At 40.6% G+C, this 27,171-nt stretch overlaps 1 long non-coding RNA gene across 1 annotated transcript; it reads left to right on the forward strand.

Annotated features, from left to right (window-relative positions):
• Positions 1-16,398: 16,398 nt before the first annotated feature.
• Positions 16,399-20,357, forward strand: LOC122203187. Its single transcript, XR_006195080.1, has 3 exons — positions 16,399-16,421; positions 18,853-19,028; positions 20,318-20,357. It is a non-coding gene; the product is annotated as an uncharacterized LOC122203187 (long non-coding RNA).
• The last annotated feature ends 6,814 nt before the right edge of the window (positions 20,358-27,171 follow it).

Consider the following 27,171-nt stretch of genomic DNA (forward strand, 5'->3'; position numbering starts at 1 on the left):
TCATGGACAGACATCGTCAGGAGAGGGATGGGTGGAGGGAGAGAGCAACAGCAGGGGGCATACACTATGATATGAAGAAGTATGGTTGTAAACAGAAGACAGAATGGACATTTGAACTAAGCTGGATCATGAAACTATATATAGGTATATATCTATATCTACCTATCTATCTGTCTATATAGAGATATATCTATATATCTCTATATAGAGATATATATCTTTGTTTGGCTTTCTGTTGTTGTACTAGAATAAATTTCCATTTGGGGGAAAGAAGCCAGTAGAAGGAGGATTTGGAAAATGCCAGAAGTAAGTCATGGTGGCTAAGTGTTTGGAGTCTGGGCTGACATTGTGGATTTGCTTCTTTCTGGCTATGTCATCTTGAGAAAGTCACTCTAAACCCCTAAGCCTCAAATGAAAATGAGGATAAAATTATCACCCCCTCTATTCCTGTGTTGGGGTGCCTGGATGGGAGACTTGGTGAAGTCCTTAGCAGTGTACTGAGGAAGGAGCAGAACACAGGAAGGAGATAGTATGAAGAGACACATCCCAGCCCCTGCATGGCAGGAGAGAACCTATCTTAGGATGAGGCCTGAGTTTTTTCTTCTGCAAGAGAAGGAGGGAAGGTGTATGGCTTGAGGTGAGGGCAGAAGCAGGGTTTGGGATGGTTGCTAACTTTACCTGCGAAATGTGGGTCAGTGCACGTGCAGCCAGGCTGGCTGGTAAGGGCAGGGGTACCCAGAGATACAGGCACAGGATGGGAATCCCAAGCTGCGAAGACAATGGGAAGGAGCTGGGAAGGGTCAGCTTCAGGGGCCAGTGCCTAGTGCAGTCACACAGGACCTCATAGTTGAGTTTTAATGCTCTGTGATTTCCACCTTGAAATTTTAATAATTTTATCTTTGAATTGTGTTCTTGAAGTAAATTCAGTGGGAAAATAGGGCAGGTGCTGGGGACTTGGAGCCTGGCTTATGTGTGGTTCTACCTCCCAGGACAGGTATTCTGCTTCCTGTTCCCCTGCCATCACCTGCCTAAGCCTAGGGTGGGGACTGGGGAGGGTTGAAATCAGAAACGCACCTGTGCACTGAGATGCGAAGTAAGGCCTAAGCCTCTATGAGGGTCTGCACTTGTCCACCAGCAAGCATCCTTGTACTGAGAGGAATGCAACATTAAATAGCAAACAAAAAGACACGGAAGCAAGAAGGCGGCTTTTTTTCCTGCTCTTTGAGTGAGGGGACTGCATTTTCCATCTGCACTGGGCCCCACAAATTACCAGTGCTGAAGAGGACAGTCATCTGGAGAAGCAAATGGGCTGCAGAACAGACTTGGCAGGGCAGCTGGACTTGGGGCTCACCAGTCCCTGGTAAGCAAGCAGGACGGGATTCTGCAGAAGCTCCATCAGCACAGACACAGGAGCATAAGAAGCAGAGAGGGCAGGAATTAGTGAGGGATGCCTGTGCCAGGTGAGAATGGTAGAACATTAAGGGGGCACTAGGGAAAGAAAATCCAGAGATCCGGGGTAGTAGACTGGGTAGAGAAGGAATCCAAATCAGAGGAGAAAATGTGAAGATGCACCACGAGGAACAGATTTAGAAGGAGCCAGGTACAGAAGAAAGTAGCTTCGTGGAAGATTTGGCCAGAGTAGGGAATTTGAGAGTTCAAATTTCCAAACTAGAATATTTCCAGAGCAAGTTCCCTTTCATCTCATTAGTAAAGTTTGTAATTTGCCTTTTTTCTTTTTGCCCTGCATTTGCAAACAAAACATTGCTCTCAGATTCAAGATTCAGACTTCTGAATCATAGTGCAACTCATTTTTTTGTATAAGTAACATATGTTTGGTGTCTTTAAACACAATTACTTTTGTATAATAAAAGTGTTGATTTGATGATGCGACATTTTCTGCAAGTGTGTTTAAGAGAGTTTATGTTTTCATAAGTTGCAATGAAACTCAATTATGTATGTGTAATAAGGCTTCTGATTGTTACACTTAGACTTTTCTGTATAATGAAGCCAGCAATTAGAATTTGCTTGCTCTATGGCTTAGGAAAACACACTTGTTTTGGAGACAAAAGACTCTTAATGAGCCCCCTTTTTTGTTAATTTTTTTTGTTGTTGTTAAAAACCAGTCTATAACTCAAACATATAATTAGATTTCTTAAAGGTTTGGGTTTTTGTTGTTGTTGTTGTTATTTTTTTCCTCTAAACACAAAACAAAGCAAAAAGCAATAACTTTGAGGCACACATTGTTTCAAAGCTATGAATCTTGCTATGATCTGCAGTTTTACCTTAGAGTCACCTCCAGTGCGTAATGTTGTCCCACTTTGCCGAGGAGGCAGAGGCCTGGCTTGGCAGCTGTCTGATTGAGTGGAGAAATGTTCAGTCTGGACACTGCTTTGCGGTGAGCACTGGTATTCTGCTTGAGTGTCAGCCTCAAGGTTAGCCCGGCTCAGGAATCATGTCCTGAGGCCTCCCCTCCCCAAGGCTACTACTTACCTCTGAGGTCTGCCAGTGCTAAGGTGGATGAGCCAGTCCCTGGGCTGACCATGTGAGTGCTGGCAGTTATCTCAATGGCCAAAGAAAGAACCTCCCTTGCTATCTCCCTTTCCATGTCTGCCAGAGTGGCAGCATTCATTGTCCCCACTTCGCCGTTGGCCATTCATTTCACTGCTGGCCATTTGTGTTGTTTCCACAGAAGGCTGTTTCTCCCCTGGTTGTTCTAGCACGTGGGAAGGGCCCATCGGTAAAACTTTCTCCTTTATGTATCAGTTTGGAGGAAGCCTTTGTGCCTTTCAAGATGTTTTCCATGAAGCCTATCATTAGAAAGATTCTGCTCTTAAAAATGCTAAACTATTTTATCATTATTGATCATTAATAGTTTAATGAAAATTCATTTTCAAAATTTATAATATACTGAGAAGTTTTCAGTGATCTATCAGTCAGTGTCCAGCAAGAAAAAAAAAAGCAGAAAACTCTGTCTATGTCAAGCAGAAGAGGATTTAATATAGGCAGTTGGTTATACACATGCTGGAATAGCAGCAGGAGAAACATGGCAGCATGGTTTTCCCTCTGCTGATGCTCATGTGGCTGGAGCTCCATGGCAGGCAAATATTGTCACCATTGGAATCACTACCCTATGCTGCCAGCAGGAACCAAGGAGCTCACACCCTGATGATCAAACTGCCAATGATATTGCCAGAGCCTGCAAATACCCTGAGGTTCCATCATTGCTAGAGCCAGGAGGAGAATGGCTTCCCTCTCCTTCCTGTTTTCCTGTCTCCAGTGAGCACCTCTCAGTAGCAGCCTATAGCTGGCCAAGGATTCTGGGCCCAACAGTTTCCAGGCTTTCATCCCCAGTGATAGATAGGAAGGCAAAGCAGGGAAGAGATGGGTCTGAGTTTCAACCTACCATACTGGGGTTTGCACACTGGGTGCATATGACAAGAGTGGTCTAGAAAATACAACCTTGTAATCATCAGCGACATATCCCAGCAAACCCCGACCACAGCTGTGTAGTTCATGTTCAATCAACTCTCTGAGCAGTGGAGGAGGGAAAACACAGTGGAGCATTCTGTCGGGAATTATCAATATGAAGGAAAGACAGGTCAAGTCTGATTGCTGGAATTAACAATCTGAAAAACTAAGAAGTACTCTATTCAGCCCTTCTCAGAGGCAGACTTTTAAATTTTAAACAAAGGATCCAATTAAATTTGATCCAATTTAAATCCATTCAGTTCAGAAACCTTTATTAAATATCTTCGATGGATTGTGCCCTGGGCTAGATAGTATAGGAGTTACAAATTTGTGGCTGGCAGGCAGGCTCTGTGCTGCCACTATAGATCTAAGTTAGAATAGACTTCCGTTCCCCCAAACTCTCGGTTTTGGTTTCTTTGTTATTTAAGTGCATAGACTGTATATCTCCTTGGGAGAGGCATTATCATCCCCATGTTTCATATAAAAGCTCGTTTATACTGAGAATTTCTTATGTGCTAGTACTGTGCTGAACTCTAGAAAAAATAGAAAAGCAACATCTCATGAAATTCTACCAGGATCCTTGAGTTCAGCTATAACCTTAAACTTTATTGTGCTTTTCACATAGATGAAGAAACTCAAGCTCTCAGAAGTTAAAATGACCTGCTCAATGAACCACTGGGTTGTTGGCAAACTGCTAGTCCTTAAGCCCTAGGGTCACACTAAGATGTGGTGTTTCTCAGATAAAGGTCCATGTCTGTGATCTAGTCCAAGGAGTTGTGGTATTATTTAGTTCCAAAGATTTTCACACTTAGCTGCACAGACGAGGAATTTTGTGCATTTGATGTTTATCCCAGCTTTGACATTCCTGAGCCACGTTGCCATGTTTGACCTCCACTTCTCATATGTAGAATGAGAGGTTGAGTAAGAGACTCTCCACATGGAAGCAGAGCTTATACAGGTGGCTCCAATACCTTCCGTTTTCCCTGTCCCATGTACAGTCTAATTTTTCCTCCCGTCATACCTGTCTCCTCATTGCCTGTTTCACAAGTCATTCTTGTTTCACACAGTGATTGTATTATTGCCCACCTGGAACATGTTCCCTTTACTTCCTACTTGCCCAGAGTGGACTCACTCTCCAGGATCCTCCTGCAGATGGCCTGCAGTCTAACCTTCAGAATGCACAATGTTCTCACCTTCCTCTGAACTCATATTTGGCATATATTTGGCAGAGGTTTTTTTCTGACTGGGGATTTTTATTAACTTTTCACATGGGCAACCATGGTCTCCCCAATGGTTGAACTTTAGAAGTTAGGAGCTATGCATGTGCCATACTTTTCTTGTGTCCTCATAATGCCTGGTATGGACTCAGCACATGTGGATGTTATGAATTATCAATTAGTGAAGGAGCTGGTGAACCATCTACTTACATGTTAGTGGGTCAGGGGATGGAGGAGCCAATGTGGACTGTGAGGGTTAGGAAGGGGTCCCCTGAGAAGGTGGGCTTGGAGTAGAGTTTTGAAGTTTGGAGAGAATTTAGAAAGGCAGAGGCGGTTGAGTATGAAGAGTATAAATGGCATAGCAAAAGTAAGGAGGATGTGGGGAAACAACATGATACTTGAGAGAGTCTGCAGGGAGAACTGTTAGTTGAAATATGTGAACCGATTCGGTTGGTAGATGACAAGCTCAGGATATGGAGTCCATGGGAAATAGACTGGCATCAAAGAATCAAAGGCAGTGGTTAATCTAGAGGGTTACTCGGCACTGTGTGCTGGGGAGACAAAGTTGAGGAAGACATAATAATTTCTTCTTGATTATATAGGAGTTTATAATGAAGACAGAGGGATGGAGACAAGGTCACAGTGAGCTCCCACACCAAAAGCAATACAATTCATATGAACAGGAGAAGTGTCTCAGGACTGGGCTCAGTAAACCCTGGGGTATGGTAATGATAGGCACGGGGCATGAAGGCAGAGAGCTGGGCCTAAATCTCAGCTCTGGAATTTAGTGGCTGCCTTATCGTGGGCAAATTTCTTGATTTCTCTGGGCCTCTGTTTCATTAGCTGTAAAATTGGGTTCACAATAGTGCAATAGTAATCATAGGGATACAATAGTAATCATAGGGTTACTATGAAGATTAACTAAGATCATGGATGTGAAATTAACGTAGTGTAGGACCTGTGTGTACACTCTATAGTTGTTACTGTTGGATATTTATTTAAAAGGAAGAGAAGATGACCTGTGATTGAAAAAGACTGCTCTGGACATCATGAAGGTGCCATGTTGGGTGGACTTTGAGGAAATGGTACAGCTTAGCAGACGGAGACTCAAGACTGGGCATGCTAGAGAGAGTAGACAGCTCAGGGGTCTGTGCTGTGTAGGGATGAGGATGTGTCTGGCCCCTGTGGGGAACAATAGATTGCCCAGTTTTCTGGAAGCAAAAGGTGAATGACAAAGAGAAGAAGTGACAATTTGGAGACAGCGAAGGGCTATGCAGGGCCTTACCTGTCAGGTCGTTAAGCTTATTCTTACTGGCACAAGCAAGGAAGTAGCTCTGCCATTGCTGTGGACAGAAACAGGTGACACCAGGCATGGCTGGGGATGGGATCCAGAGCAGTAAAAAGGCCGGAGGGGCACTATCCCCCAGATCTGCTCTGGTTAACCTATTGAGGGAAATTCACTTTTTTTCAAAGTCAGTCTCGGAGAGAGAAAGCCATGTGAATCCAAATATCCGGGCAGCAATCCCCAGCGGCACGAAAGGTAATGAAACATTGGTATCTGCCGCTCTTATCTGTTATTGCTGATATTCAGATAATGATGCCAATACCCAGCTTGGGAGGGAGAAGGAAATGCTGCTGGTGCAGCTTCTGTAGTTCATCTCCTGCAGGGATGAGAGGAAGGCCGAAGAGGCAGGGAAGGCATCCTAAAAACAAACCCTCTTCCTCATTGTGGTGTAAAGTGGGACCAAAATAAGCTACTCCCTACCATGAAGAGCCATCTGAAAATGATTAAAGTTTCCCCACCCTTCCTGCTGGCTGTAGTTCTTGGTTTAATAACAATTGCACCTCATAGCTAAATAGTGTTTTATAATTTTCAAAGCGTTCTTATATCTAGTATCTCATTTAGTATGCATCATGAGGAAAACTAGACTCAGGAGATGATAGGACTCAGGCAGGGAACTTGTCTAAGGCCATTTTGCCACCTCTAGCTCATCTTGAAGGAATTAGGTCAAAGTGGGGAAGGTGGAGAATAGGGATGCTCATCAGGTGGTCTCTGGTGGATCTGAGATCAGAACTGGAAGGTGAGAAGCGGAGTGGCAAGCCGGCCTTAGCTGCGCCTTCCACACCTATGACAGGCATTGACAATGGGTCATGACAGGCTTTCCTCTGAGTGCAGACAAAGCCTCAGGGTCCTTCTCAAAGCAGTGCTGGGCAGCCACTACCAATTGATCAGAGCTGGCACTCAGGATGGATTCTATTTGCTCTCCTGCATTAAGGCATTGTCCAGAGCCTCTCCTTGTTAAAATGTCAATAGTGGAATGTTAACGTATTAAACCATTATCAGCCCCTGGCACCTTCATGTGAATTCATTTGTCAGATTGCTGTGTGCAAGCCCTCAGAGGAACTAATCTGGAATGGAAGAGTTTGTTTACTAAGGAGTGCAAGCCTGGTAGGAGCATGATCACTAGTGGTGACTCCTCCTGAAGATATTCAGATTGTTTAACAATCTCTTGAGAAGATGTATTGTCTATATTTAAAAGTATAGTATGAGACCTTGGGCAAATCACTTAACCCTGTTCGATTCTATTTCCTCACCTGAAAGATGAGAACAATGACATCTGATCTGCCAACCCCAGAATAACTGTGAGGGTGAAAGCTTGTGAATGTGTTTTGTATTTTATAAAGTATTGTACAAAGGCAAGGGATGATCATTTAGCTACATTAGGAAGAGACAAGCTCCCATTCCTCAAGTCAAATGCACATGAAGGGTAAGGAAAAGAGAAAGAGAAAGGAATTAATATTTATTAGGTTCCCAATTGCCATTCATCTTAAATATATCAGCCCATTTAATTTCCACAACCACCCAGTGAAGTTGATACTGTTGAGCCCGTAGTCCTGTGGACCACATAGCCAGTATTTTTCAGAGACAAGATGAAAACCCTGGTGTATCTGAGCACTCCTCATACATTATAATCCAGGGCTTCACCCGCACACACGTGCATCCTCTCCTTTGCCGAATGCTTCCTGCGGAATGAGTTAGGGACTCAGGTCAGAGTGAGATAGGTGGAGAACAGCAGCTGCCCTGTGACCAGAGCCCTCCAGCCAGGCAGTGCTGGCTGGTGATTTGGAGACCCACAAGAAATTATTAGAAAGGCACGATGGGAAGATCAGAAAGCTGTTCCCCAGGGCTGCAGCAGGGTAAAGGGCAGCCAACTAGAGCAGAAGCATCCAGAAGTCCTTTGTACTTGGTGTGGTTAGTGCACAGTCCCCACAGGGGCAAAGATTAAGCCACAGAGGGGCAAGGCTGGATTTTAGGTGAAAGCAGCATGTATAGCTGTCAGAGGTGTAAGTGTAAATCCCGAAATGGGCCAAACTATCCAGATTCTCTGCAAACATTTTAACCATCTAATCATCTATTCTAGTTATATCACTGTATCAAAAATGGATATGCAGTCTTGGTACATATGGCCTAAATGATACATGTTCATTGAAATGCTTAAGAAATACATGGCATAAATAAATGTCAGTTGTTTGAAATACTTTTAGTTTGGCTTTCATGTGTTTGAGGAGTTTCATGGAGTTTGGAACGCCATGATGAAGTAGACACACATTTGCTGCGTACTTTGGGTGTGGCTGTGTGGGATTTGATGGTTTGGGGATAAGTGATGCTCACTCCTACAATGTCCCTGAGGCAGGTGGAGGTGTAAAAGATCATTTCAATGTAACAACTGATTTTTTCATGCTCTTGTACTTAATACCTCAAGTCAAACATCTTTGACATACTGGGCCAAATAATATGGAATACCGGTTTGTTTGTTTTTTTCATGTTCTAGTTAAACATAGTTTGTACCAAAGGCCAAAGGTAAAGTTGGAGGAAGGGAAATGGAGTGCTATACCCACCAGCGTGGAGCTGGCCTATCTTCCCTGCCCTGTGGTTTTGCTTCACTTGGGAGAGAGAAAACTCAGGACACTTACTCACAGAGGAGAGACATTGGGTCCGATGGGTTCTTCTACAGCATGGAAGGAGGAATCTGCAGAAATAGCATCTCTTCTGGTTTCTTTACTGATGTGCAAATCTGTATAGTCATGCTTCCAGGGTGCTAAGGGGAAAAAAACTTGAAGGATGTGGGATGAAAGGAGGAAAAACAGCAGTACAAACAAGAACCAGAGATGGGGAAGGCCGAATTAGTAGACCATAGCTCAGTCTGCAGGTCAAGGAGTTGTCATATTATACTGCATACAGAATGAAAGTAACAGCCACAGCTTCTCCAGCACTTCAAAAGAATTCCAAAGTGGCATTCTCAGCTCTCTCAAAGCCATGGCCCAGGGAGAGGCTGCAGCGGCCTGGCACAGGATCCTGGATCACAGGATCAAGAGACATTCTGGCTCTTTTATGAACAAGATCACTAATTATCAGGAAAAAGGATTTTGCTTGTTCTATGAGGTGCCAAGGGATAGAAGCAGGTCCTAGTGATGGGCATTGTGAAAAGATGTATTTTGACTCATTATGTGATAGATCACTCTAACAAAGCAGAGTGGTCCAAAGATGGAATATTTTGCCTTAGGCTCTCCTATTCCTGTACCCAGTGTACTGACTGACACTATGGACTAAGTTTGCTGAGGGTGTGTAAACGACTGGTTCCTAAACCTGACTGTGTATTGGGCTTACCTGGGGAATTTCTTGAAAAATATGGAATCTTAGCCTCCTCCTCTAGAGAGCGTGTTTCAGGAAGTAACAGGGGAGAACTGGGAACTTATATTTTTAATAGATTTCCAAGTGACTCTTGTTTGTGGAAGAATATCTGGAATAATTTTTTATGAACTATATTAAACCAGCGTTTGGGTAGTTGCACTCAATGTTCCCCAAATCCATTCCTCTAAACTCAGTTAGAATTCCAGTATTAAATCCACCTCAAATTTCTAGCTCTTTTACTCTGAGCAAGTCAAGTTCTGTGGCTCCCTATTGCATTCAGTGCTCCTCTCTGAGCTCCTTTCACTGGCTCCGTGCACCCCAGGTCTCTGTCTAGCATGTCTCTATCCAAAGGAGCAGCTGAGTCATATGGAACAGTAATTTCCAGGTTAGATTAATTACATGAAAATATTTATGATTTTACATTAAAAATTCTAATAGTTTATCCAGTAAGCACTCCTATAGAAATAAAGTAATAACCTCGCGATTTTTATTAGTATTGATAATAATGATTATTTCTCAATAATGTTATGAAGGTATGTATTTCTTTAATTCAAGAAAGGAACTACCCAGAGTCTAGCTTGGTTTTCATCAATCAATCAATTACCCCTCCGTCACCCGGATATCATTTTATCTTACATGTATTTGATAGAAAGTAAACTGAATCTTTTTACTATCTTATGCATTTGGACACAGAATAAATAGCAGGAAGAGGAAATGCTCAACTCACAATTCAGCCGTGCAAGAAATTTCTATCCTTCTTGGGATGACAAAAATGACTCCTCAGAATGTGACTCTGGCACTTAAGTAGGATAGCATGCAGGTTTGGACAACACCTCCTGACCCTGGAGGGTTTCTGTGTGCTCCAAGCAGACAAGGCCTTTCTAAATGTCATGGCTTGTTTGGGGTCACTTGGCCATACCACCTGGGGGTCAGACATGTGCAGACAGAACGGCGGTTGGTCTATATTGCATGACAAAAGCCAATTACAGAGAGGAAAAACAGCCCCATGAGGGTGGGTCAGAATGAGCAGTGTGGTATTGTAAGGCTGTATTTGAACTCATCCTGACCCAGGCTTCTTGGAGAACTGATGCTCACAGAGAAGGGGACAGCACTGAGCTGCTATAGAGCACCATAAGCTGATCATGAGAAAATGAGAGAGAGATTGATTCAGAATTAAGCTTAAGCTTAGGGCCTCACCACAGGCAGCAGCAGAGTGATGATAGTCAAGGATCTGGATGCTGCAGACAAATGTGAAGGCAGCCATATACCGTGGGAAGACCCACAGTGAGAGGGGGTTGGCTACACTGAGGCCAAGAGCAACAGGCAAAAGATGAGGTGACCCAGCAGTACGTAATGTAAGAAATCCTTCCTTCCGGCATCCCATTTGGGACATGTGAACAGAGGTCCCCTCCTGGAAGGGAGACATATTAATTCTATGACCTTAAGGACAAGTTGCAGTACAATGACCCACATAAGGACTGTGAGTGACAGGCCCTCAGGGGCAATCAAGATACACTTAGAATTGATGCAAATCATTGTGCGTGGCACTGGGAAGGTCATGGCGACAGTGAGAGAGATATGGTTTGACCTGAGAAGTGAAGTGGATTTGGAAGGAAAAACAGAGATCAAACCACTCAAATTATAATATCCATCCTTTCTTTTTCTTTAGTGGGAACTCTGCAGATTCAAAACCAAATCAGTTGTCAGTATCAATGCAGATACCTTTAAGTGAAATAGTGAATCACAAAAGCTAAGGATGCAGGTATTGTAGATTAATTGCATTAAGCCACCTGTTTTCAGGTCCCAATGTTAATCTATTCCCACACTCTGTCTCCTATTTGGATCTCATGTTGTTGCACATATCACTTTCTGATTTGCATTATAAAAGGTATTTATTGAGGGAATGCTGCAGATCCGCAGTTGATGTTGGTGTCTTGAGGAGAAGTAGGCCACTTGATTCATTTTTTTATACCTAATTCCCCCATCTCCATGCTCTGTATGCTGCGTTTCACATATTGAACTACATGTGCTTTATGAGAACACTGTCCTAGACACTAGGGATATACTCAGGAACAAGACAAAGTTGCTGCTCTATTACCTAATTATGAATAAATAGTACTTTTATTTTTTATAGTTATTTATTTATTTTGAGAGAGAGAGCATGCGTGCACTCATGTGTGCTCATGGATGAGTGGGGGAGGGGCAGAGAGAGAGAGAGGGAGAGAGAGGAGAATCCTAAGCAGGCTCCACACCTTCAGCTTAGAGCCCAATGTGGGGCTCGAACCCACAAACCATGAGATCATGACCTGAGCTGAAATCCAGAGTCTGATGCTTAACCGACTTGGCCACCCTAAATCGTACCTTTTCTGAAACAGCTAATACTGTTAGAATTAATAGTAACAGATCCTATTAACTCTCTTCTGATGTGATGTGCACATATCTTAGAGGTTAGTTGGAAAAGAGACCTCATGGCGCAGGCAAGGAATGAGCTGGTTGTCAGAAGGGTCAGCTGTATGAACAGGCGTCAATAGTGTATGTGCTTGGGAGGAATTTCCCCCTCAGGCTCTGTAAGGGTTAAATACACAATCTCAAACAGTTAAATACACAGTTTCAACTACTCTGTTGGAATTTTGACTCCATTGCTCTTTTAGGGCATTGGTATCTTTCAGTAGAGTTGCGTGCGACCTGGAGCAAGTGAATTAATCGTCATATTTTGTGTTTTCATCTGTGAATGGGGGATGATATATTTAACTGATCTTGTTGTGAGGATTCAATTAGGTAATATGTCGAAATACTCAGCAAACAGCCAGGTACTTTGTAAGCACTCAATATGAATCAGTCAGACTTTCAAGGAGCAGTTTGTATTATTAGTGGTGCTTTTTCACTTGCATGGATTGGACATTTAGTCTCCTAGATGTCAGAAACCATGCCTCTATTTCTCGTGGACCTCATAGCAACTAACACACAGTAGGTCTAGTAATTTCTTGTCAAATTGCTTCTTTTGGTTCTTCTTACAAATTCTACCAAATTGCCTTGCCTCCTGCTATGCTGTTCTGATACAGCGTCTTCATACCCTCCGCGTTTTGTGGTAATAAAATGTAGCAATGAATGTAGTCATGGCATTAATTACACATGGTTCATGCAGCATCTGAAGTGAGTGGAAAAAGAAGGAGAAGTTGATTACTCCAAGGCATCAGGGCCTTTCAACCAATAATAATATACTGTCTCTACTAAGTACTTCTGGATGTTCTCTGTAGACGGGACATGCTGTTTTATATACAAGGGGCATAATCCATTCCTATGAGATCATGTGGTCAGAGAGTCAAATGACTGCCATACTTAGTAGAGAGAGGGCAAGGGATTCCTTTCCTAAAAAATCCACAGTTTTAGTTTTCCTCTTCTAGAGCTGTAACACAGGGCATTTAAGAGGTGACAGTACTCTATGAGGTCATAAGGAAAGAGATGTATTGGAGCAGAAAACTATGTGTGGGGCCTGGAGATTGAGGCTAATTTTCTGAGATTCAGTATGTCAAAGAAAGGTTGTACATGCGTGTATGTATGTGTGTATGTGGACATGCTTGTGAGTGGGTGTGTATGTGCATACACAAGGCTTATATGTACATGTGTGTGCATGCATAAGCATGACTGTATGTGTGTGCATGTGAGTGCCCTGTATATGTGTGTGTTCTGATTCTCTGTCCCCAGTCCTCTGCCCCTTTCTTTTTGCTGGGTTATCTATCTATCTATCTATCTATCTATCATCTATCATATATTTAGTTGGCTATCAATCAGCTATATATTTTTATTGAATAGCAAGGCTTTATTGAAAACACTCTATGGCAGGCACCCAGTCATATGTATCTATGTAACAATCCTTGGAGGTTGCTTTTATAACCCTGGTTACCTTGAGGAACCAAGACTTGGAAAGTCAAGTAATTTGCCAAAGGTCAGCCACCTTGTGAGTGGCCCAGCAGGGGTTCAAGTTCACTAGCACTGCTGTATCTATAAGGTCTGCTTTGAAGATTCTGCCTTCTGGTCAATGTGTCTTCTTTGCAACACTCTCATGTTTTTCAAATTCCTTTTTCAAATTCATGTTTTATATCCAGAAACCTAGCCATGATTCTCCTGGAGTTGTCTGTCTGTCAAATTAGTGTCCATTCCTATAGCCAAGCTACCTTTCTTCCCTTAATATAGTACAGGGCAGCATTTTTAGTACCTGCTTCAGAGTAGTGGGATTCTATTTCCCTGACATTGTACAAAGATTATTACTTTTCAGACCTGGGCTCCAGAGCCCATGGGGATTTCCATGATGAATTTACAAAGTATGAAGATCAGTCACAGGTTCAGTAAGGTGGCCAGAGGGTAGAACTGACCAGAAGTTAAGAGAAAGGGATGAGGTGAAGAGGTTTATGTGACACTTGGCCTCATGAGTGCCTCCGGGTCATCTTGGAACCAACAGCAGATCCAGAAATTCTACGAGGGTCCTTTGAGCACAGAGAGCCATGCAGATCAACTACCCACCAACCCCTGCAAAACCACACAGGAAGGAGGGAGTGGAAGCCTTCCAGAGTGTAATAGGGACTTCATATGCAGGCTTTCCCCCACTCAGTCTGGTTTGAATGCAAGACAAATTTTCCCTGCCCACATGGTCTCTCTTAATAAACTGCCATGAAATGTGAAAATTCCCACTCTAAGATAAAATATCAAGGGGGGCTGATGGAGAAAATAATGGCTGTATCAGTAGCATCTTAGAATGAATGCATTTACTGGACTAGTCTTTGAAGGAAGCAGTGACCTGAGAGGCTGAAACTGAAGACTGTCAAGTCTTTATGGCTGAGCTCTTCAATATGGTAGCCATTAGCCACGTGGGACTGTTGAGCACTTAAAATGTGGCTAATCCAAGCTGGTATGTAAGTGTAAAAGATGCACTGGATTTTGAGAATGTATTATGAAAAGACGAGCCCAGCCTATCTCATGAATAACTGCTTTATATTAAGTGCATGTTGCAATAATAATTTTTGGATACACTGGGCTAAATAAAATATATTTAAATTAATTTAACTTGTTCCTTATTACTTTGTAAAATGTGAGTAGTAGAAAATTTAAAATAACGTATGTGGCTTGCATTTGTAGTTTTGTTTATATTTCCTTTGGCTAGTGCTATTCTAGAAGTATAGCCCAGTGAGGGTCGTTGGGAAATGTGGGATTTCTGTGTATAGCGTTGATGGTGGGTGCTAAAAGTATACCTTACCTACATTCCAAGCTCTCTCGGTCAGAACCTGCCTATATCAGCTTATGAAAAATGGGTCTCTTCTGGTGAAGCAAATATGTGTCATACATGTGCATAACTTGGCACTTTCTTTCCCTAATAATCAAATCAGCCATTTGTCTTCTACATCTAAAACATCTTTCTAGGAGAACCATATTCTGTACCTACCACCTGTCTCTCACCCAGTCTGCTTTGACAGGCTGGTCTACTCCTATGTACTCATTCCTTGTTCATACTGATATCTTAAAAAAAAAAAAAAAAAAAAAGAAAAACAAAAAACCCCAACTCATTATCTCACTTGTGTCTAAACATTAAGCACCCTCATGTCTCATGAAACCTTCTTTGAACGCATGGGTCCTCATTAATCTTCCTTCACTGACCTTCTTGGTTACTTAGTTCCCAAACTGTAGCTTTGCTTGCATACTGTCTATCATTCTTCTCTCACGTCACACATATAGGTCTTGTCTTCTGCGTCATATTTTATCTCCTACTGATAGACACATCAACAAATACTTGATTGTTAGCATCACTGTTTTGCTCTGCCTTGTCATGTCCTCCCATTAAATTTGTACCCTTCATGGGTCGTGGTGATGGCAAGCAGCTTGAGGCCAGGTCCTGTGATTTCTGCATTTGAGGGTTCATTTTTAAGCTTGATATTGTTCACTCAAAATGTGTCCATTTGTTACAAAAAGAAGGACTTGGTGGCTTCTGACCTACCATGACTTGTGAGCGCTTGGCTGGGCTAGCTGCCATAAACGTGTCCCCTGTGGGCCAGACATGATGCTTGTGATTCTTCCAACAGAGACGTGTTTCCCTTTATAACTTGGTCTTCTTTGAATATGTAAAAGCCCTTTGAGAAGGAGCACTTATTCATCCCCTCACCCAAGAAAAGAGTGAGGCTGTTGGGAGATGCTAAGTGGGATTTTTATGAGAGTCCTGAGAGAGAGAAAACATTCAGGAAGTGTGTGTGTGTGTGTGGGGGGGGGAGCTAAAAATATAGTTGGCCTTCTTCCCAAAATTCCCGAGGGCAAGCCCTTTCGTGGGTCTAGAAAGAGTTCGCATCCCTGCTCTTCCTTCATCCCTGCAGAGCCAGAGCTGGAGCAATAAACCTCGTGTCAGTAAATCAACAGAGCTGAGAGATCAGTCAGTCAGTCAATCTTAAGAGCATTCTTGGATTTGTGGATGCCTTGAGAAGGATGCTTAAAGAAACCGGGGATAGGGTAGTTATTAAAAGAGATTAAAGGGTATTAGCTAGTGCCTCAGCAAGTTATAATTAAAAAAAGGGAATGGAAAGGAAACAGGAGACTAATTTTTCCAGTCGCTGAAATTTCAAGGAGGAGTGAGCTGGCCTGTGAACCATTACCGCTTTATATTAATTCTCCTGTATGGTTAAATCTAACCCAAAGACACGTCTTTCTCAGTTGGAAATGTCCTAGTCAGTTTCACTGTACAATACAGAGAGGAGGCAGCCCGGGAGGCCAGGCAGCCATGTTAACTTCAGACTGTATTATTCTCTGAAGGATATTAAATTCTGTTCTGAAAATAAGTGAATTATTTCTAGGTCACACCCTTGACACAAGGAGAGGAAATTATCATGATGTCCATCTGGGGAAGTTGAGTCCAGGAGAAGTAAAATAATAGATCCTCCCAGAACACCCAACAGTCATGTATGTACCACTAAGCAGCCCCATTGTGACATGCACAGCAGTGATTTAGTCCCTTTGCTGGTTGTTAGGATGGCAGAAGGAAGGCAGGAGGCCGCATACCAGATGAGGTGTAACAGGGTCTCTCCAGTTCTTCACTCTCAAAAATCTCATCTATTTCGAAAGTCTTAGATTTCCCATTAGAAGTTCAGTAACTTCAGACATCTCTGTTAACATGCGAACTGAGTAGCACCATGTTTCATTGATGCCATTCATCTACCCTTAAGTAAGGATTCAAGGTCTGAGAACTGTTTTTGGAGAAAGGCTAGATCATTATATTAGTGGGTAACTGATGAAATAGTGGAATAGACCCAATATTTCACCCTCATACTTCTGCAGATGCTTAGCTTTGATTGTTAATATGTATAATTTTATTATTTAAAAAAGATCAGACAACAATGTATCTAAAGCTCTTGGTATTACTCAAGAGAGAACATTTTTTTTAAAACTAGCCACACATCAAGACTTAAATGAGATAAATGTCTGGTTGTATGGAGACTTCTGGGTTTCTGGTGGATTTTTAAATTTTTAATCCCTATATTCAGGGTTACATGAATTTAGTAGTCTCATAAAAGTTTCCTAGTCCATAGCAGATTAGAAAGAACATAGGGAAAAATGACAGAATCAGAAAGTGGCAGCTGACAGTCTGAGAAAAAGAGAAAGAAAAGAAAATTTTAAAAAAATTGTAAGATTTTCAAAAGGCACAGCAGTCTGAGATCAACTGTCATAGCAGCTAACATGCTTTATACGTCAAGACCCCCTCAGATATCACTTTGTGCCATTGCAACAACCACTGATTTTCACTAGGGGTGGCTGCAAGGCATAGGAAAACACTGGAATTAGATTCAGTTTCTATCCAAGGTCTAACTTAAGACTCATCTCCTTGAAGAGGTCTTCTTGCCCCACATCACATAGCTTTCTTCTTTGTCTGATTTCCACAGCACTGTGGCAACTCTGCTGATTGATCAGTGATTATTGCCTATCAATCTATGGCTTTTTTATTACACCATATTCTGTACAGCCTTGTGGTAGCTTTGCCTCCCCATCCAAGGGCTTGCTTCTTTAGGTCAGGGACCTCACCTCTTCTTTCTTCCTTCCGTTTCCTAATTCCACAGGAAGCATGTATTTACTTCTGGAAAATTCTTGATGTGTAGAATGTCTAAAAGTGAATCTAAGTAGTCTTTTCTGTACCCGTGAGCTTTTGATTGGCTGATGTCCATTTGTCTCCTTGTCTGTGAAATACAAATCTCCAAAAGTCTACTTCAGGAATGTCTGAGATACTTTTAAAAATTTGTTCTCTACTTCTCATTGTCTAGGCCCATGGCATGCTGGGTAACCTTGTTGCCTAACTACACCCCAGCAGAAACACATCTTCTTCCAAGACTTGAAGTCCCTACAGATAATAAATATATTAATGCATTGATTTATTGTTGCAATCCTAAAAATTGGACAGAGCTAATGCAAATTTCTCTCCTGTATTCTCTTTTCCGCTGTTCCTCATCTATCCTACCATATCTTTGGCCACAGTAATTTCTCCACAGTTTCTCCTGTTCACTTGCCTCCCTCCCTCACTCCTCTTAGGTCATAGTGAGTGCTTCTGCCTGGATCTCCCTCCATCCCCAGGAGTCACTGTCCTTTGCTAACAGACCCTTTACTCCCTTGCATTCTTTGCTGGTGAGGTCACTTCATCAAACTAAAGCTCATTAAAGGAAAAGGCAGAAAGGCGATTCAGCATCCTGACCCCAGATATTGTAGCTGAAAAAGCCCTTTGCCTTTTATATTTCAACCTGAATAGGTGTATGACTCAGTAGTGGAAGGATTTGTAGCTGACACTCAATAGAAGCTGCTCTCGAATTTTGACAAATCCCATCTTGAGCCAAGAAGAGAAACAGATATTGATCCTAAGTGTACCTAATTCATCTCTGCACTTGTAATCCCAAAAGAAAATGCCTTCTATGACCAGAGGGCAGTCAATATTTTTTCCATCTTGTAAAATAAATAGCAGTTATTTTGGTGTGTCTTCATGTGTCTGGGGCACCAGAAGTAAACAAAGAGTTGATTTTTTTCCTCTTTCTACAGTTGAGTTATAGTAACTACTGGGTCTCTTGTTTGGGCTAATTAAAACCACATCAAATAATTTGGATTGATGTGTGACCAGAGGCAATTGTACCATACTCTGGCCATATTAGCAAGGAAGCTTCATTCTCCATGCTGGGGAGTGGCATATCTACAGAGACTTAGCTAGAGACATACAGTAAATTGCAAGAGAATTCATTTCAGGTGACTGTCTCTGACTCCAGCAGTATACCAGTTTTAACCACACAGGGGAGGTGTTCGTATCAGCCAGGGGTCTACTTACAAACATGGTTTTATTTATTGTCCTCCCTCTCCTTTACCTGTGAGAGTAGAGTTAGTTATGGGAGAACTTCCAGAAGGTTAGCAGGTCAGGCCAGATAGAGAACTGTTCTGTTTCCACAATCATTCTGTATATTCCCAATCCAGATGGCGGGTCACAAGTTGTTGGAAATTCTGAACAACTGATTCGTGTCTATATTGATCCAAGCCCCACATCATTTCCCAACCACCTCAGGTCAATTCCAGCCAAGGAGCAAAGAATCTCCTTGAAATGATGCGTGTCAAACACTGTGCCTACATGTGGGCAAACCATCTGCTCAAAGGTAGAAGTTGCTGCACATTAATAATTTTTTTGATTATTACACTAGTTTCACTCAGATTAAAAAAACTTCTAGTTTCTTCAATATTAGTAATAATAAAAGAAATCAAATTTGGGTCATTCAAAGCTTTGAAGAGATATTAGTTACAAATTATAAATCCTTTGATTTTAGCAATCTAAGAGAACCATGTGGATTTTCCTCAAATTTTCTCTCAGTGTTCTGTCAGAATTCTTACTTGGATGGAATATGAGCCTTATCCAGAAAGGCAATTCTGATTTTATCATAGTTTTCCAAATCCATTGGGTGCTGGACAAATAAGTCTTCATGCCATAACAATCAAATGTTTGGGAATTGTGTGCACGTGCTTCACTCTCCAGCCAGCAACTGAGGTTGCTGTTTGTTCCTGGAATAGCTTCTGCCATCAGTTCATATTAAATTAATTTCCTGGCGGGTTTGCCCAAGTGTCTCATGAATAGGCCTGCAGCTTCTATGCCCCAGCTTGGAGATGTTTTTTTGAAGACACAGGAGTTTCAGGTCCCAGGCTCCTCCTGTCCCCCAGTATAGAGATGAGCAGAAAATATGCAGGCAAAACTAAGCTAGATTGTTTCTGAAATTATAACATTTCTACTTAGCATATGAATTAATAACTAAATGTCAACAACTTTAGTAGAAATATAGAAGCCATAAATTCATTAATGTGAATGGGCAAGTGACATATTTAAATGAAAGAAATAATTTGGTGAAGGGGTAAAAGCCCTGAAAACTATATTTAGCTTTGGCCCAAAGTAACTCTGTGTCCTTAGTTAAGTCATTCAGTATTTCTGGGTTTCAGTGTGCTTGTTGTCAAATGAGGGGGTTAAGATTAGGTGGCCTCCTGCCACTTTAATATTCTGTGATTTTGTATCTCAAAGGCATGTAAATAAGCCATTTGGGAAGATTTACATTGTTTTCTTTACAACGATAATGCAGAAATAGAGATATTGGGCTTAACTCAGCATGATTAAAACTCAAGAAATATCAAGCTTAAGTTGTGAATCTCCTTAGTGGATCAAGGCATTTACCAAGGTTCTTCAGCACTTTCATTTTCTAGAGTCCCAGGGATGAAAAAAAGGGGTGCACACGGACAAAACTAATAGAATGAAGTTGTCTGTGGCATTGTATTTCATGACATAGCTAATGCATTGACATACGTGTATACTATACATACGTACTCATGAACATGGGTTATTATGCTGAAAAACAAAAAAACAAAGAACCTCAGAAAGTACCTCATGTTGTCTCTCCTTTCACAGATGGGACGATAAAGGCCCAGAGAAGAAGAGTTGTGTAAAGCCACCTAAGTAATTGAAAATATGTTCCTACTTTAGGGTAACTATTGACAATGTCCACATAAATTTATATATATTCTGCCTTAAGGGAAAATATTTTCTTTCATTCAGACATTATTAATTATTATAATAAATAGGCATGATTTACTTTAAAAAATTGAAACAAGATCAGCTTAGCTGATACTTGTCTAATTCTTTTTTTCTTTGTTTCCTTCCACAATTGCACAGGGTGTACACATTATCAGCATGTAAACATCTATGTCATTAAGGCAACAAGAAAACATGTCTTCATTAGTTGTTTGTGAACCTATAATATATTCCTACCAGTAAAAAATGCATTCTTAAACCAATGCAGAATTATTTAAAAAAATTTAACATTTATTCATTTTTGAGATATGGAGACAGGCAGAGCATGAGTAGGGGAGGAGCAGAGAAAGAGGGAGACACAGAACCTGAAGCAGGCTCCAGGTTTTGAGCTGTCAGCACAGAGCCCGAGGCGGGGCTGGAACCCACAGACCATGAACTAATGACCTGAGCTGAAATCAGATGCTTAACCAACTGAGCCACCCAGGCATCCCAACCAGTGCAGAATTATTAAAGATTATCCACACACTTCAAATCTCCTCCTCAATCCCTCTAGAAGTCTGCTGTAGGCAATACGCTCCCTAGTTTGTAATCTATCCACAGTCACACAGTAAACCTAGGCTAAATCTAGATTTCTGTCCTGCCGGGGTACTTTCAGAGTTGAACTTGGAGCATGGAGCTTTTGGTTCTCAGTCTGTGTTCTCTCTCTCTCTCATATCATATCTCTTTTCTCATATCAAGCTGGCATTTATCCAACTTTCATCACTTTTCCAACATCTGAGTCTGTGTTTGCTTGAATACTTCCAACAAATAGTGTCCATCACTCTAATTCCACTCGAAATAGCTAATTCCACCATAAGAATACTGTTCCTGATTTGGACCTTAAATTAGATTCCCTGTGACTCCCACTAATGTGTCCTAGTTTGTCCTCTGGTCCTTTATGTAGCGCCACCCACACCATGACGCCCCTTATATATTTGACAGCAATCGCAATGTTCCTGTCATTCCACCCTCCAGTCTACATTACTGGGCTTAGCTTTCCTATTCTGTTCTCCCTTTCATTCTTCACACTATGTTTCCCCTCCTTTGGGTATTTCTCATTGTCCTCTGGAAAAGATTATGCCCCAAATAGAACACGATTCCCTAGGTGTTCTCTGATCAGTGTAGAGTGTAAGGAGCTGTTATTCACCATGAACAGGATACTACCTTTCCATCAAGCACAGAGACTCATCAGTTTTCACTTATTGCTTTGTTAAGGGGTGATGAATTTGTTCAATCCTTTCCTTGGTTTTCTAGCAGAAGGCAGGCAGAGGAGCAATGGGCTTGATTTCAAGAATCTCTTTCCTGCTAGAACACTGAAGAGCTTGTCAATATCTTTTCTAGGTGCATTTTGTCAAACCGATATTCCAATAGACAGCCATTAGCACCTCACCCTATGCTTCAGAATCACATTTGGGGGAATTTACTTTGACTGATCATAGCTTGCAGGGATCATTTGATTCTATGAATCCAATCTTACGTTTCAAAAGCCATTTCCTATCAGTGATGATGTGTATACCCCTATGCTTACACAGATTTGCAATGAGCAGGATAGAAATGCATCTTTTAATTTTCTTTGAGGCTTGTCTAAAAGAAAGAACAGTCTCTCTCCCTACCTCTCCCTCACCCCAGTAAGAACCAGCCACTGAAGGTAAAAGATATCACACCTCCTAAAAAAATCTGATGAAAGCAAATTGACCCTATTGACGTATTGAGATGGCAAATCACATAGTTCATCTCCCAGGCCCCAGCAGTATGGATGTTTTACTTTCCAGGAATGTATCTGATTGGGGAAGTTTATTGTCCTATAGATTGTAATGTGGTGATCAGTCAGATAAAACCATCAAAGGTAAGAGTAGTTCTGATTCTTATAATAGGCTGTGGACATATTTTCATCAGAGCACCAAAGAAAGATTAAATACCTAAGCAGAGGGGATTCAAGGATATTATTTTCTTCTATGGGAAAAGCAGCGATATAGGGGGAAATATGGTGTAATAGGTTAAGGGAAAAAATCCATTTGGTGACAAGAACAGTAGATTTTATAGGAAAATATGTGATAAGAAAGAAACAATGCATTGTTTGGGACACCTGTAGTTAATTATTGCAGCTAAAGACATTAAAATCAGTTTCTTTCCTCATATATCTTCATAGACTGTTTGGCAATATTAAATGACAAAAGCTTAATAATCAAAAGTACTGAGTTAGCAAATGTTTTCTAATTTTAATAACTTCTTGTTGTAATTACCAAGTCTTAGAGTGAAATGATTTAATTAGAAAGTAATCAAGAAGTGTCTACTGTTAATTGAAGGAATTATAAAAGATCTACATTTTTAATATATTTCTGGGGTAATAAAATTAGAATTTACCATAATTATTTTTAACCCACCCCGATGAGGAATGTTTGACGTAGGAACAAAGTATTCGTTACTTCCACTTCCAGGAATGGTGTCCATCACTAAGAACATGGTGGGCTTACAAGATCTCATCCCTCATGTCTTGGAAATAATTAAAAAAATAATAATTATCAGTTAATATTTATTGAGAACTTACCCTCTGTCAGGAAAAAGGAACCATACTGTTTTATTCACCAGTACACCTTCTGAGCACATAATAGGCTCCTGATAAAGAACTTGAAATCATGTTAAATGAACACGGAACAGAATCAGAAATAAAGAAGTGTGATGAGGTCTCCAAGCTCAGTTTTAATGGAGTTGGTCTGGCTGCTCGCTCTATCATCAGAACTCTCCTGTTGGCACAGGCTTTTTTGGGATGAGTAGATTTATTTATATTTTCCCTCAATTCCAGAGTATTGTATACATTTCTATACATATCTAGTTCAGTTGAAATGGTGAAGAACTTGACACAGACCCTAGAGAACAAATTTTTTCTTTTTATCTGCTACTCATGGTTTATCCTCATGATACACAGGAATTCAAGTACTGGGTATTAATGGGTATTTATAGAATGGATGCAAATGGCATAGAAGAGAATGATGAAAAAAATAAAGAGAAGTTAGTGTTAATTATATGTAAATAGGAGTGGTGATATTGAATATTATTACAAAGATACAATCATTCAGCTTCATACTGGTGATGTGGAGTAGAGAAGGTGAGATATGCCTTTAAATAGCTAACTGTACAAAAACAGTCATTTTCATGGACACTGGAAAATTCACATCTTCACTAAACCCACCCATCTCTGGCTGTCCCTCTCAGGCCCATCACTATGATATGCCTGCCTTGCCATCTAGTTTTTAGCCACAGTGAATTACCAGGGACTTAATAGTTATCTGGGGTTTAATGACTTTTCTCTGCATCTTGGACCATCAACTCCTCCTGGACTCTCATTAATCCCAGGGGCAATGGCTTAGACTGTGATCATTATTGCTTTAACAAATACTTCCAGGATATGATGAGAGTGACTTTCCATTTATCATCCATGGAAATTCATTCTGCAGGAGTGACACTGTCAGCTTAAGACACACAAGCTATTGTCTCAAAGTTTTTTTTTTTTTAAATAGTATTATTGCTCTCTGTATGTATTATATTGAAAGACAAAGACTAATTAAATGTTATATTTCCTGGCTCCTTGAATACAGAGAAATTCTGGCCAACTTTCTTTAAGAAAGTTTTACTAATATTGTGAGGATATTTAGCCCTTACACAGGTAAAAGCTAATGAGAGGGTGAAAGGGATGTGGGAGGTGAAGTGTGTGTGAAGAATCAATACCTAGAAGATTCAGTATTTCAAAGAATGTAAACTCCAAAATTTAACTGACTAAACCAGAGAACAAATGAATTAAATAACCAATGTTTATCCATTTAAAAACTCATATGTTTGGGGTGCCTGGGTAGCTCAGTCTGTTAAACATCTGGCTCTTGGTTTTGGCTCAGGTCATGATCTCATGTTTCTTGAGTTTGAGCCCCACCTTGGGATTCTCTCTCCCTCACTCTCTGCCTCTCACCAACTTGTGCTTGCTCTCACAAGTGTTCTCTCTCTCTCTCTCTCTTTCTCTCTCAAATAAATAAACATTTAAAAATAATTCCTGTGTTTGTCATTGATTTTTACTTTTAGGTTTTTAGAGTCAACCTACAAAATTGTTGATTTAGCCACTAAAAAAACAAAAACAAAATAAAAGCTAAGCTCACAGTTCATGAGTGGCATCAGGTAGCAGAATTTGCCTCAGTCATACATGTATGAATTGATTCATCAAAGATCCATACCTTACAATAAGAAACATTCCAATCTAGTGAATTATTATTAAGGAATATATTAAAACTGATTAACATAAGTAACACCAAATGGAGAGTATATTCAAATATGCTCTTTGAAAGTATGATTTAAATCAAGACTAAGTCCAAGGTATAATTACATTTACCAACTCTTAGTATTTACTTCTTAGAAAGAAAATTCTAGCTCCATCATCTAATTTGAAAATCTCAGCTTTTGGTCCTAGGGCACTGTTACTTTACTTGGAAGCAAAATATTTTTACACTCCATCAGAGTCATTTGTTGTAAAGTTTACCTCCAATGTATACTCTCTCATTTAGCAGTGGCCCAGTCACTATGTATAAGGAAGAGTCTTCACTGTTTCCCTGCTTGTGCTTTTCCTACATACATATTTTTCTTAATATTGTAGACACAGGAAGAAGAAAATTTTATGGAATGTTTCTGTGGCCAGTCTTCTGCTACTCTGCCGTCACATCATCTAATGTGTAAATGATAAACAATGTGACTTCTGTGGTTGTCCCAGTCTTCAAGGAGAGGCCATTTTAGAGGGTTGCTGAGGTCACTTCTGGTTTAAAAGGATCATGATTCAAGAGGAGAAAATATGTTTTCACTCTGCCTCATTTTTAGAAGACAACCATTTTTCCTATCCATTTTCTAATACGTTAGAAGGATGCTACCATGATTTCCTCTTGTCGTGGCATAATGCTTTGAGATCAAACACTTATCCACCCAGTTAGCCCCTGATATTAAATTCTCAGAAACCCTTTTCAGAAATGGTTTGCACTATTAAAACTAGATGAAATGTTTCAAGATAAGAACATGTTTTTATAAGAAGCCCGAAGAACCTTGCAAAACCTGGAATATGAGTAGAGTTTGCTATGTTCTTCATCTCCAAGAACTTTCTCTTTGCAACTTTCCCCATGAATTACATGTTTGGACAGTGCTAGTTAACAATAGTATTGTATATATTATTTGTTTTTCCTATTGCTTTGTGATAAGCCTACCTGATTGCCATCAGAACTTGGATCAGAATGAATTAATCAAATTTACACTTAGTGTTTTTATAATTTCAAACCAAAGAAAAAACAAGTAGTCCAAACAATGTCATGATAAGTGTCTCTTTGTCATTTAGATTTTTAAGATATTGAAGATAGCTTCTCAGTTTCATTTCTGCTTTAAATGTCCTGAAGACGTTTGTACCCAAGGAAGTCCCTATCATTTATGAGATCAGGAAAATAAGGTGACTCACCCAAGGTAACAAAATAACCTCTAGTAGTGTCACATACTCCTGTATTCCTTATCTTTCATCCGAGAAAAGTGGGCCATTATAAACTCTTTATGATTCTAACTGCTACCAAGACCAGTTTGATTTTCTCCTATGTATGTCACCTCTTCTCCAGAACCATGACCATTGCATTAGTTCAGTCTCTCTTCATTTTTTTTCCTGGAGTATTGTTTTCATTGGTTTTACTGAATATCAATCTTCAATAATTTCCTCCAATAACACGACTGACCTCCCTGTGAAACTTAGCCAACCCACCACTATGCTCCCACAGCACGCTCTTCCATGATAGTGATGTTTTCTCCCACATGAGTATTATTACCTATTTATAGGTCTGTTTTCTCTAATATACATCAAATCTCATTAAATCAGGGAACATAGAGTTTTGTATTTTGACCCCATTTGGTACTTGTAATCTGCAATGAATAATTGTATGTAGGCTGTGTATTCATAAAGAATTAAGTAAGAACACTTAAACATTTGGAAATTGGAAGAAACATGGATTGCCTCACCTTTGCCCAAATATGATAATGAGGAAGTATTCTTTGTGTCTTCGTGGAGATAAGATAAACAAACAAAAAAGGCCTGCTTTAAGTACTTGGATAAAAATTGGTGGGAATCACTTATCAAAGAGGAAGGTTATCAAAATGACAGAGCCATCTTGAATTATTAAAGAAAAATTAGGGATTTATGAGGAGTAAATCTGTAGCTAAAAGAAATAATTTCAAGAATTGTAACTTCCACACATGTCCTATAACACCTACTTTGGGATGTAATATATGATAGGATTCTGGATTGAAGGGACTGCTGAACTAATCTACACAGCAGTGGAGATTTCTCCATACATCTGTATTTTAGCATATTGGATGTGAGACAACCCAAAGAATTTCTCTCAGAAGCCCTCTAGTTGCACCTTGGTTAATCCCCCTTTTTATTCCCTCCACGCCAAACGTGTTTTTGACTTCTTGGCCCAAAATATTACAGCATGTGCTTTCTTTTCTCCTAGAGATTTTTCTGATCTTCCAAACCCCACTGCCTGGAATAATTAGGTAAACTCTTTATCAAACATCTTTAAGTTTACCATGGAAAGCGGTTGCGCAAAAACCATAATTTTGAAACTTTTCTCAATGAAATTGCTGAGATTATCCCCCTTTTGTGTAAGTCCAAAGTGATGTGACTGGTG

The sequence above is a fragment of the Panthera leo genome, chromosome D3 (assembly GCF_018350215.1).
Source record: "Panthera leo isolate Ple1 chromosome D3, P.leo_Ple1_pat1.1, whole genome shotgun sequence".
Classification (NCBI taxonomy): Eukaryota; Metazoa; Chordata; class Mammalia; order Carnivora; family Felidae; genus Panthera; species Panthera leo.